The 12,647-nt window shown below is 36.0% G+C and overlaps 1 protein-coding gene across 2 annotated transcripts in view; it reads right to left on the reverse strand.

The window, feature by feature from the left end:
* The window catches only part of LOC109104031 (muscarinic acetylcholine receptor M1-like), a 72,551-nt gene extending 60,463 nt beyond the window's left edge, over nucleotides 1-12,088 (reverse strand). The window contains exon 1 of one of the 2 annotated variants that reach the window (XM_042773842.1): nucleotides 11,717-12,088. The gene's annotated coding sequence lies outside the window, so the exon portion shown is untranslated. Of the gene's footprint in view, nucleotides 1-10,982; nucleotides 11,418-11,716 lie in introns of those variants that run through there. The other variant, XM_042773841.1, reaches the window with a different exon arrangement.
* Nucleotides 12,089-12,647: the final 559 nt, after the last annotated feature.

The raw sequence follows: 12,647 nt of genomic DNA on the forward strand, positions 1-12,647 counted from the left end.
AAGAAAATCTTAAAAATGATAAATGAAGTTCTCAAGCTTCAAAAATGATGTTAAGTGCAATTACAGTAGTCCATATGACTTGTGCCTTATATTAGGCTATAATTCTTCTGAATTCATATAATAGCTTTGTAAAAGTAACAAACCAAAATCATTATTGACTGATAATCTTCCCCTTCAGTGAGCTGTTAACTTCTGTGTCTGGTTCATTGATTCGGATCTGATCATTCTAATTCATGAATGAATCATTCAATTCAATTTTGTGAATTGGATCAACCAATTCACTGAAAAGGTCAGACTGAAAAGAACAATTCATTCGTTCGGACATCACTACTGTACTTCTGATTAATGAGGACTTTCAATAATTTATAATGTTTGCTCTGTTCATCACAAAACATTACCATAGCACTTTAGAAGACTTTGAATATAGCACATGAGTCAAATGTACAAGTTATATGATACATTTATGGTGCTTTTGTGACCTTTTGAAGCCTAAAATCTTCAAAAATGAGAATGTCTCATTTTGTGTTTCATGGAAGGTCATTCAGGTTTTCAACATCAAAGATGAGCAAATGATGACAATATTTACCCTTTTGGGTCAGCTGTCCCTTTAAGCATGTCTTTTCAAGCTTATTTGGACATATTTGATAAATACACAAATATGAAAACAAAAAAAAATGACAAAACTACAGACACATTATTGAAGTCATTATTGAAGCGTAAATGTAGATGGCCTTGTGCTGATGCATTCATCTGTGTGAACTCACAAACTTGCAGAAGTTTTGTGTTTGAAACTAGCAGTATGTTTGTAGTTTGTATCTGAAAAGATTAAGTCCATTCCTTATTCTGCTAAATTCTTTATATATGGAGAGATTCATTTTATACGTTGATAGTCATTGTGATTCACCATGCTCCCCAATGACACTCTTGAGAACATGCTGCTCTGTGTGGTCTCTGAGAAAAAAAGTTGTTGAATCTGGCTGGAGTAGAGACAGCAGGGCCTTCAAACTAATTAAGTAAGCATGTAACCAAAGAGGGGACAGTGGAAAAACAAGAGAAATTAAAATAAAAAAACTAAAGAGAAGAGAAGAGATAAATAAAAAAGTGTGTCAGGCATATAGAACAAAAGCCATTTATACAAAAAGTAAAAGAAATGGAGAGAGAGAGTGAGAGAGAGAGAGACTGAAAGAAAGTGCATCAGTCATCTGGTGCAGACAGGTTTGACTTTGATTGACAACTATTAAAGCAGATTCCTTCCTATATCCCACAGGAATGCAAGAAAACACAGAAGTCTGTCTAGACTAGAGTGGCCTTTTCCAAAATACATGTCTGTACTTCTTCACAGGCACGCTGTGTGTAATCTTGATAGTTGTTTTAAACTGCAAAAATATAGCATTTTGTTTTGTTTCTCATTAAAATATCAAAAAATTCTAAAACAATATACAAATATATTTACCTTTATACATTTTTGTATATTTACAACATTGAGATTTGTTTTCAAAAAAACCTTTCAAAATCAAATTATTTCATAGATCTTAAATTAAGCTAATTTTTATACCTCATTGACTAATTGCCTTGTTCTTGTTTTAAGCATGAATATAATACAATTTAGTAAGGTTCATCCTAATGACAAGGGACAAAAAAACTTAAAGGCTGATTTTACTGGAAAACAAAAAAATTATATACTGATAACGATTTCATTTCATTAAAGAGCTTTTTTTTTTTTTTTTTTTTTTTTTTTTTTGCAGTTTTTTTTATATATATTCTCAAAGATCTCAGCTTGCACCTATATTTTGTTTGTTATATTTCTCATTAGAGATTTGGTTTCTGGAATGTATAAGAATATGCAACATAACATAGCAACCAAAATGCAACGTTGTAAAATGCTTTGATATTATTAATAAGCTAACATTTGTTTACAGCTAAAATTACGGTGAATAATGTCAGAATAACTCTCTTGAAACAAGCCTTCAAAGTCACAGTAGCGTTATAATTGCATTAAATTGCATCACAACTGCATTCCTAAAAAACAAGCACCATCTTTGGGATTTTGCCCCATATTTTTCAAGCTAACCCTGTTTGCTTAAACACTCCACTGAGGCCTTGACTAAATCTCTGTATTGTGTTCTCCTTGCATCGTCTTGAGGCAGAACGAAAGTCTAATTTGCTCTAGATGGTTGTGGTCTGCTGGAGACAGCACTGAATGAATGGCTCATTAACTCCTGCATAAGCACTCAGTGAGCTTGTGATGGTGGAAAATGAATTTATGCAGTCTTCTGCCAGACATAGCATCAAACTCACAGCAAACTGGGGAAAATCATAAGGGGGAAAAGGGAGGGAGGAAGTAAGCTGGAAAGAGAAAGAGAGGGAAAGAGACTGTAAGTGGAAAGTCTGACCTAGGCATCTTGCCTCAAATAAGTGACATTCATAAAACACGCTGAAATGTAAGTCACAGATGCCCTGGCCACGCTGTCCAGCATCAACAGCAAAACGGATCGCTCATTCTTCTTTCGGACAGATGAACCCCCCAGGTTCCCCCCGTGAGCACACTCTGAGAGGTGTGTGGGGTCACAAGGGAGCTGATGTAACCAGAATGAACTTTACAGCACATTAGCTGAGGCAGTGTATGTGTCTGGCCACTAAAGCAAGTTTCTAGCGTAGTTAGCAGCTCTCTTGAGATGAGCGATGCATTTTGAACATTGGATCTGAGGTTAATTACCTGGCAAATAGCATTTAGTCATAGTTTATTTACTTTGGAATTATGTATAATCAATTCTGAAAATTGAGCTGAAATAGTGCCTCATTGTCAAGAAAAAAAAAGTACAAAGAAAAATTGGCTGATAATACTCTAAGATGTTAGACATATTTAAAGCAATAAATGATCAAATATAATTTCACGGTTAGCCAGAATGATATAATAATCATGACAATTCCAATTACAGAATCAGTTTTTAATCATCACACTATTTATTCATTCAGTGTTGAATTAACTGAAGAATTTAAAGACGTAAACTTATTTATAAATGTATATTAATAAAATTCAATCTTCCAGTACTTGAATTTCTCAACTGTGACCAAATGCAAATATCATGCAACTTATATTCAAGAAAACAAATTCACAATCAGATTTGACTGTATTTGCATATCTTGATGATTTGCATCACTTTTCAAAATAAAAGGCTCAATGAACTGTGAATTTTTTTGTGAATTAATCTAAATATTAAAGTTTAGCATTTACATTCACCTGCATTGCAAGTTGCATAGTGTTGATTGCTTGAAGTGGAGGCCGAGAAACAGAAACTGAATTAAAGAAAAAAAAAAAAAAAATCTGATTTATGGTGGGCCACTGATTACCTCAAGAAATATGCAATGTAGTAACAAACTATACAACAGAACTCAAAAGTTCAGCAGGGTAAATTAAATGGACAGAAGGTAAATGACATGTCTCTAACAGGAGGCAAAGGTCTGTGAAACGAATGGTGTTGAAATGGTGAAGACTCCCACTGTTCCAACATTATCTGTGTTGATTTGGGGTTATGATGTCTGAACACCTCAATCACTCCATGTTTGTTCATCTCAGTGAGTGGGGAAGGGATGAAGAGATGGTGAATGACGGAACAGCACATGTTATGATGAAGATTAAGATTGCAGACCAAGGCTAAGATTACTGGAAAGTCATATTTTGTTTTAATGACAAACTTAACAGATATTTTACTAACGATGCAGCAAGGAGACAGTCCAGAGGAAACACCTGTACTTGAAATGCATCCAGTATGTACAATCCAAGAATTAACTCCACTAGAGATCTCAGCCAATATCACAGATCTTACATTCTAGAACTCAAACGAAACTATGATTTTCTTTGGATATCATTTACCCCATTTCCCCTGGCACATGAAAAAGCCTCTGGTAGCCTCTCTGACCATTTTCCTCCTGGCTCTTTCATCCAGTTTGAAGCCACTTCTTAATAATAAACTTCACTGTGCTTCTAGGCATTGACAAAGCCTTTTAATTTTTTGGGATCTATCTCCTGATATGTGCCTGTACACAACTTTATCCCGGAGATCTTTTGACAGTGCCTTGCCACCCTTAGTTGATTGTTTGCTTCAGCTGCACTGCCAAGGACTGAAATGCTCCAGGAAAGCTCTTTTCATGCTGAGCTAATCAAAATGACCACAGCTGATCTCAACTGAAAGTCAAATAACACCTGATTGAGTTTAAGTCATTTTTAGGAGGGGGTGATCCTTTTTCCAACTCAGTGATTCTGTTTTTAATATTTTTATTTCTTTCTGACATGTTGGTGTTATAATTTGAACTGAGTAAATACAGCTGGATGAAACAAAAACTGTGTCTGTCTTTATTTCAGGCTGCAAAGCAACAAAATGTGATTATTTTAAAGGGGTGATTCTTTTCTATACTCACTGTATACACACACACAAGCGGAAAACCATATGAGCAAAGCCCAAAAGAAACAGAAGCATGATATTTATGATGCCAATGGAAAGCATGCCCTTAAAGGTCAGTTCCCTGGACACAGATTAAGTCTCGACTTGGATTAAAAAGTTCTCAATTTTCAGAATCTTATTTGACAGAATAATCCAGGGCAAAGATTAATCTGTGTCTAGGCAACTCCCTGGACTTTTCATGTTGTGAATCCTTGAGTCCTGAAATTCACCTTGCCAACGAAATATTCTGATGCTCATCATCCTTCATGAGCTGCTTTTTTTCCCTTTATTCCTTATATTTGAATCCCAGAAGCATAATTATGATCACAGAAGGGGATGAAAGGAAGAAAAGAACAAAAGAAATCATCACATAAACAGCAAACACAAAAAAAAGAAAATAATGGACAGAGAGATGAGTCTAAGAGAGATGAAGCTACAGTAATATCAGCCTACTGTTTACTGCATACTGCGCTAAATACCTTCTGTTTTTTAATGAAATAGAATACATAATGCAACAATAAACAGTTCAAACTGTTTGTATGCTACACTGTCATCACATAAACCTCATTACGTGCAAGATTGCGTGTCCACTTATCACTTTTATTAGCAACTACCCTGAGATGTGACATGAAAGGCAGTTGAAAGGGAAAAAATCAATCAATCAATTTTACTTTTTGGCTCCCTTAAAATAAATTAATTCATCCATGGGTAATCTTCCATTCTACCATTAAATTTTAGTGATTGTTTCTTGCAAAAAAAAATTCATCAGAATACAAAGATGCTTTTTAGAACCAGATGGTGTCAGAAGGTTGCTAATCAATAATCCTTGACCCATTGGTTAAAAATAATGTTACTTCTCCTTCATTCCTTACATGCAAATGGGTGCACTGCATTGTGAAATACTGTTTCCCACTTAGTATGATCTGTTGCACAACTTCTGTACACATACTACTGCAAGAATATCAAGAGTAGTATGTCAATATGGTATTCCAAACATACATCCTCCTGATGATAAGAAGAGACTCAAAAGCGTGTGTCCTCCAATCACAGATGATTCCCAGGTGACCTCTGGTTTCAAAATTCTACTTATCAGCAGCCACAGACTAACCACTGAAAGATGAGAGGACACAGAAAGACAAATGTGTGTGTGAAGAGTGAAAGTGAGAATAGATAATGACTACACACATCCTACACAGCAAAGAAATAAACAAATTATTCACTGCAGGAAAATGAACTCCAGAGGCAGAGGAGGTTCCTCTTTACTTGACCAATGCCAGGATAATGCTAATTTTTTTTTAAACACGAACTCTTTTTCAAATCTAATACTCAACTTCAAATGTACATATAAAATTCCAAGAGTACAGCAAAAGAAAAACATTAATATAGTTTTTAACCTTGTTTTGTGTTTAACTTGTTCTATTAGCTATAGAACTGTTCTTTGAGTTTTAAAGAATAGACAGGAAAAAGTAAAGATAAATATGTCAATGTAATGTTTTCCAAAGAAGAGGGCAACCTAGTGATATTTGCTATGTGTTGACATCCATTTAGAAGGGTTAGACCTCCACAAAACCAGTCCAGTTCACAGAAACGACACCTTGTCAATGTTCATTCCTTTATTCACTAGGCATTTTTCCCTAAGGGTCCCCTGTGGAGGCCATCTTGGTGAAGGCTTTCATGTTTTCTACAGTGTTCCTGCACCTCACAGCCTCATGCATGGAGAGGGGCGGGGGTCACTTTCTCTGTCAGGTTGCTTACAAAGCTTGATTCACTTCTGGGAGCCCTCAGGGATATAATGCTACAGTCTGAACAATAAATAATATATTAGATGCAAAATCTGTCCATTTCTTCTTAATTTCAGAGTTGGCTGGTCCGCCTCTGCCATGCAAGATTCAGCATAGCAAGATACTGTATGAGCTACTTATATAATATGACATATATCGAAAGTATATTTAAGCCTAGGGCTGTGTGCTTCTATTTAAAGCAAGTGCACTTTGTTGCAGTCTTATTTGAAGGGAAGTTGTAAATAATTTTCCTGCAGCAAAATGGTGCAAAAACGTTGTTGAGATGTATGAAGTAATTACAGCATATTTATAATGGACAATGCATGCCTGGACCTTGTCTCACTTTGCTTTGTTTGCGTTTTTTTGGAGGCTTCTGAATGTCAGCTCAGACTTGGGGGCTTTAAGGCGAGCAGCATACTAACCAAATTTTCCATTGATTGTCAGTCATAAAATGGATGAGTTTTGGAAACTCTGCTAACTCAAGTCCTGTTCCTAATTTTAATGGTTCTAGCCATCATGATATTAGTGATGTTTGCTTATTAAAATATTTTACACATGAAGAAATTGTTTTTTTGAGAAGACTGCGGTCATATAAATAGCCTAACATTACAACTAGTGCAAACCACGACAATAACAATGACTTAGTGTTGTCAAAAGTAATGATACCAGCTTTTTCTGCGCTAGTACAGAGTACTGAGTAATGAGCACTCTGTAAAGAATGTCAAAAGTTTCCATTTACAATATGTTTTTAGCATTGAGCAGCATTGTAGCCATTCACAGATGTGAATGTTTGAAAGGAATTGTCAATCAGAGACATTTAAAGGGATAGTTCACTCAAAAATGAAAATTACCCTATGATTTACTCACCCTCAAGCCATCCTAAGTGTGTATTACTTTCTTCTTTCAGACGAATACAATCAGAGTTATATTATATGTCCTGGCTCTTCCAAGCTTTATAATGGCAGTGAATGGTGGTCAAGATTTTGAAGCTAAATAAAGTGCATCACTTCTAAAACATTCAAGTAGAGTCCTATGTCTTAGGAAATAGCAAGAATTCAGTAACAAGAGTCAGGTGCAACATTGGTTAGTGTTGTAAAACGTGTCGTGAACTGTAGATACTACCAAGAAACAAAGGGGAAAAAAATAAAATAAATAACAGACATTGTGTAAACCTAAATCACAAACTAAAGGAAGCCCCCTGCAATCAACAAGCCCTCAGGGTGGTCAATCATTGTGTACAGAATCAGCTTGATTGACAACCCTGATTGATTGTTTTTGTGTTAGTGTGACCACCTGTGTTTGAAAACCTCAAGAGATTTAAAAACACTACACATGAATTCTGAAGCCACTTTGCTTTTCTGCTGTCCTTCAATGATGAATTTACTGTAAATAGACTTTAAATTGAATCACAGCCTATATTTATCATGCTAACTATAAATTCAGAGTCCACATCCACTTCGATTATAAGTAAATGAGCTTAGGTATATGCTCCTGGATCATATCTGGATTACATTTGTCAGAAGAATACTTAATAAGCGGGATTATAAACCAGCAATCCAGTGTGCTAATAGGGATTGGGTCAGAGTTACTGCCTGAGTGCCGCTATAAGCTACACATCAAGCATGTGTTATACTTTCAGTATGAGCAATCCAGATGCGTACACGGACAGCGAAAAAGCAGACTACTTGCATTTATACTACAGAAAGCATACACTGATGGTAGCGCCATTTTGGCAATTCTGAGCAGTACGCAGATGGTGTACGCTCTTCTGTGTCAGCCGCGTTGCGCCGATGAGCTGTTTGCTTTCAAACCAAAGCATAAATACACGTAAAAAACATATCCTGTGGCATGGCTGACATAGAAAAGCGTAAGCCGCTTGTGTACTAGTCAGATTTGTCAGCTTTTGTTATTTCTGAGCAGTACGAGCACAGAGGAGAGGAATTGTTGAATAAAGTCGTTATTTTTGTTTTCTTCGTGTACAAAAAGTATTCTCGCTTCATAACATTACGGTTGAATCACTGATAGCAGATGGACTATTCTGATGATGCTTTTCGAACTTTCCTGGACCTTGACACTTATTTATTTGGCAGTCTATGGGACAGTCTCAAGCCTCCCTGTTTTCATCCAAAATATCTTAAATTGTGTTCCAAAGACGAATGAAGCTTTTACAGGTTTGGAACGACATGGGGGTAAGTGAATAATGACAACGTTTTTTATTTTGGGCTGGAGTATCCCTTTAAGGAGGTCTGAGAAGACTACAGGAGCCAAGATAGGCCAAACAAGCACTGCTATAATGGAATACCAATGAAATGTGTGCACTTTTGATTTATTGCACATCAGTGTGACCCTGTCTTGCCTTGTCACACCTTTATTGGTTTAATTCATTAATTTACTTCATTCCGCCTAAAGACTTTCACAAAGGACATTGACATTCGACTAACATAACCATTCAATTAACACGTTAAGCTTATCGATAATATTTTTATCTATTTAAAATACTTTTAGCACTGTGGAGCTGACTATTTTGACTTCCCTCTAGACAAATTTTAAAAGCAAATCTGGATGCCTAGCACTGACAGCGTTGTCCTTGTGTGATGTTCTTTAAAGATGCATCTTTTAATAGCCTTAGCAGACTACTGAACCATACACATTGCAAAATCATTTTAAAATTATGTTTGCCTAATGATTACAAGTTAATGAGGTATGACTGACAGGAGGAAAGACAGGTGGGTACTTTGTGGATGTATACTGTATGCTTGTTCTTCCTGCGTTGCATCTAACTGTGTTTCATAAGTGTTTAAAGACAGACAGACTGTTTGTCTGTCTGTCTGACTGACCAACCAACCGACAGATAGAGAAGTTATTATATTTATTTTGCGCATGTTAGACAAATCTAACACAATGACTTGTGAGGCTGTGAAAGCATGTTGTGCACCATATGTGTGTGAGAGAGAAAGTGAGAAGGAAGAGTATGTGTGTGCGTGTGTGGAGGTATGAGACTGAGGAGAGACAGAGAAAGTACAATGAATGGGAAAGAATGAGGAAAATGGACTTTGTAAGAAAGACAGGTCGGCCTAAATTTTCAGGGATCACTTCACTTCTTCAGAAGGTGTTTTAAATCCTTTCATATAAGGACATAGTGCACTCCACCGCATCTCTCTTCCCTCCGTCCTTTAATCTGATCCTGGCAAATTCTCTCACGTAGACAGACACACACACAATCTGAAACTCTTTTTCCAAAGACAGGAATGGACATCGTGTTCTTTGCTGCCGTTTCCACACTATTAAGGGCCGAACAGCACAGATAAGACCTAATACATTAAACATGACCTGCTCTCATCTCTATTTGACATGAGCATGCCGTCTGTCTGTGGTCACCTGTGAGTAAAAAACACTGGCCAAATAAAAATGCATAAAACATTTTGTGCACTTTGGTTATTGGCCCTTGCATTATTTAATGAGAGGCTCTTCTGTAAAACAATGTCAAAAGTGATTACCTTATAAATAATATCAGGCATCTATTATATATGTGACCAGGGTTAGTTGTCCCACTGGGAATTTTTCAGAAATGTCCATTTTTTATTTATTTTTTAAGTTCATGTATGTTTTATGGTGTAATTCCACACAACTATGCATGCAGAAATAGCTTAATGTTTGTGTATTTTACATTTTGCAGAGTATTGTGCTATAAAAATTGCTATAATTTTTACATTCAGATCAGAGCTCATTAGGCCTGTTTTAGACTACTTACACCCATAGAGTGTGACAACATGCCCCCAATGATGGTCAACATGTCCAAACGTTATCCAATAAACTAGTAAAGATCAAATCAAACACATTTTCACAGAAAATACAGCACATGAGGTTTCAATATATAAACCTTATCTGTTATGCATAATGGCACGTTTCCTATTCTAAAGGGAGACTACATTGATTGACATCGCATTAATGTCAGAACATTCCTTCACTAGCGTTACACCCCCGCCCTCCGTTTCCATCAGTTTCATCTTCTAAAAGCTTCCGACCCTGTGCGCAAAGGCGCGAGCGAACTTTCAAAGCATTTAATGGATGTTTCAGAGCTATTTTAGTTCATCCTTTCACGCTTTCGGATTTCCCGAAACAAACAAAATATCTGCGGATGAGCACGTCTGGCACCCGGGTTATTATAACACATCACTCGTCACTTCTCCCCCGCGAGATGGTTCATCACCACACAGTTGCGCGTGCTCTGCTCACCAATAACAAGACAAATGGCAACAAAGCTCGCAAAATGGCCAGGCAATTAAACATCTACATACTTTAAACGCTTTAAAACACTGAGACAATCGTCGTGCGACAATCATGATGTATAAAGGTTTTATACAGTGCTGGGCAAACCCCCCCAAAAAAATGTTGCTAGCAAAGATTCCAAATACTCCACGGAAAAGGTGCAATGTGCAAACGTAAGATATAAGCTACTTTATATATATATATATATATATATATATATATATATATATATATATATAATATACATAGGATAGCCACACCATTATATATATATATTAAAGCACACAGGATAGCCTACCATGGTACAGTTATATAATTGGTTTGCTAATGTTTTTATTTTACATTTTGTATTGGTTTAGCTTGATGAAGCAGCAAGGTATTTCAGAAATATCATATTAAAAGTCAATGGTTATGCAAAATCTTTTTGTTACTTTAAGTGATTTCGTGTATTGAAACTGTTTTGATATTCTCTTTTTGAAAACGTATTTACCTGCAGTCGTCACAAGCTGCACGTGCAGGTGTTGAACTTAATAAACACCTTCTTCGTCGCTTCCAATCTATAGTTTGCGTTTGAAGGTTAGATTTCAGCTGATTGTATGTAAGTATACACTTTATTCTTCGGTCATTTTGCTCTCCTTGTTCAGTTAAGCACTGTCAATGACAAACCTCTCCAAACGATTCAGTGAGCCGTACAAATGATTCGGACCGTTTTGCGAACCCTTTTTTACCGAGTCGTTAAAAGAACCCACTCAAAAGATTCATTCGCGATTAATGAATCGCTAGGTCTGATTCCAAACAGCCGACAGCAAACACGGGGCAAGATTTGATTTGTGTAATATTTCCATCAAAACATTTTAGAAAGCTTAATCAACTAAACATTTGTATCTTCTGAAAAGCTTCTTGATTAAAAAATAAATAAATAAATAAACAGCTACCATCGCTATACTTACTTTGAAATGTAATTAAATAGCTTACAGTAGTGACGGGCTACTGCCCTACACTGTTTTTGTACATAATAAGAAAAATTATATTTATTTAATAAAATAAGTTCAGTCAATTCGAGAAACACACTCTAACAATGACATTAACCAATCTGCACAAATATATTTTCACAGAAACATTTTTTAAACTGTAAAACAGCTTTACTGTGCATGCACAGTATTATTTATTAATTCTTTACGCTATTAAATTAATGTAATTCTTGACATTATTAACACTGCTTACCTTACAAGCTAGAGTTCACTGAAAGGTAAAGATGCTCAGAGAAAAGAACTTGTTCTTATCAGTCCTGTTTTTTTGGTAGATCCACTAAAAATGCGTTGTTCCTCTAAAGAAATGCACGGCTTGTCCTCGATCGTCCGTTGCCGTCCGGATTTTTGCGTGTCGGTTCCCCGTATCGCCCTGGTCATTAATTGCCAGACCACTGGAATCTCCCGCAGCGCACGAGAGGAAGGCTTCTCCCGGCGCCTGAGCTTGATTGGCTAGAGTGTCAGTGACGCACCAGCAGGTGGCAGAGCGCTCATATAAGAGTCATTCAGACCCCACCAACACATTCATAAACTGCGTAGACCTGTTGAAGAGGACTGTCTGCAAGAAAGACAATTTTAGCTTTTGCAACAGCAAATATATCTTGGATATTTATGATAATTGTACTTTACTTGCCTTCCTATGTAAAAAGTACATTTCTTACCAGCACTTCCTTTAAACAGCAATTAGGCTATATAGGGGACACAATATTTATTCTCTCTCTCTCTCTCGCTCTCTCTATAAAGTCAATTTCTGCATAAACAAGTGAAATCAATTTATTATTTCAATTGTTATTGTCATGGAAACAAAACAAAACATTAAATTGGCTTTTTAGCTAAATTTAACAGTAAACAGTTATGAAATACAGACAAATTAATCAATCCACAAAAAGGGGAACATAGAAAATATTCTGTACCATTATTTTGACAAAGAAATATTATAAAGGATAACATTTAAAACATATGTGACAACATGTCCTGAGAAAAGATAGATGAAAAGCAGTGTTACTCTAACATTTATTTATTGATTGATTTGTCAAGCCAGTGCATTCCAATAATTATGCTGTATTTATTTATTTATTTTCATCTAAGGCTAAGAACAGCTTTTTTCCCCCTAGAGATTTTAAATG

This window comes from Cyprinus carpio, chromosome A17 (assembly GCF_018340385.1).
Source record: "Cyprinus carpio isolate SPL01 chromosome A17, ASM1834038v1, whole genome shotgun sequence".
Taxonomy (NCBI): Eukaryota; Metazoa; Chordata; class Actinopteri; order Cypriniformes; family Cyprinidae; genus Cyprinus; species Cyprinus carpio.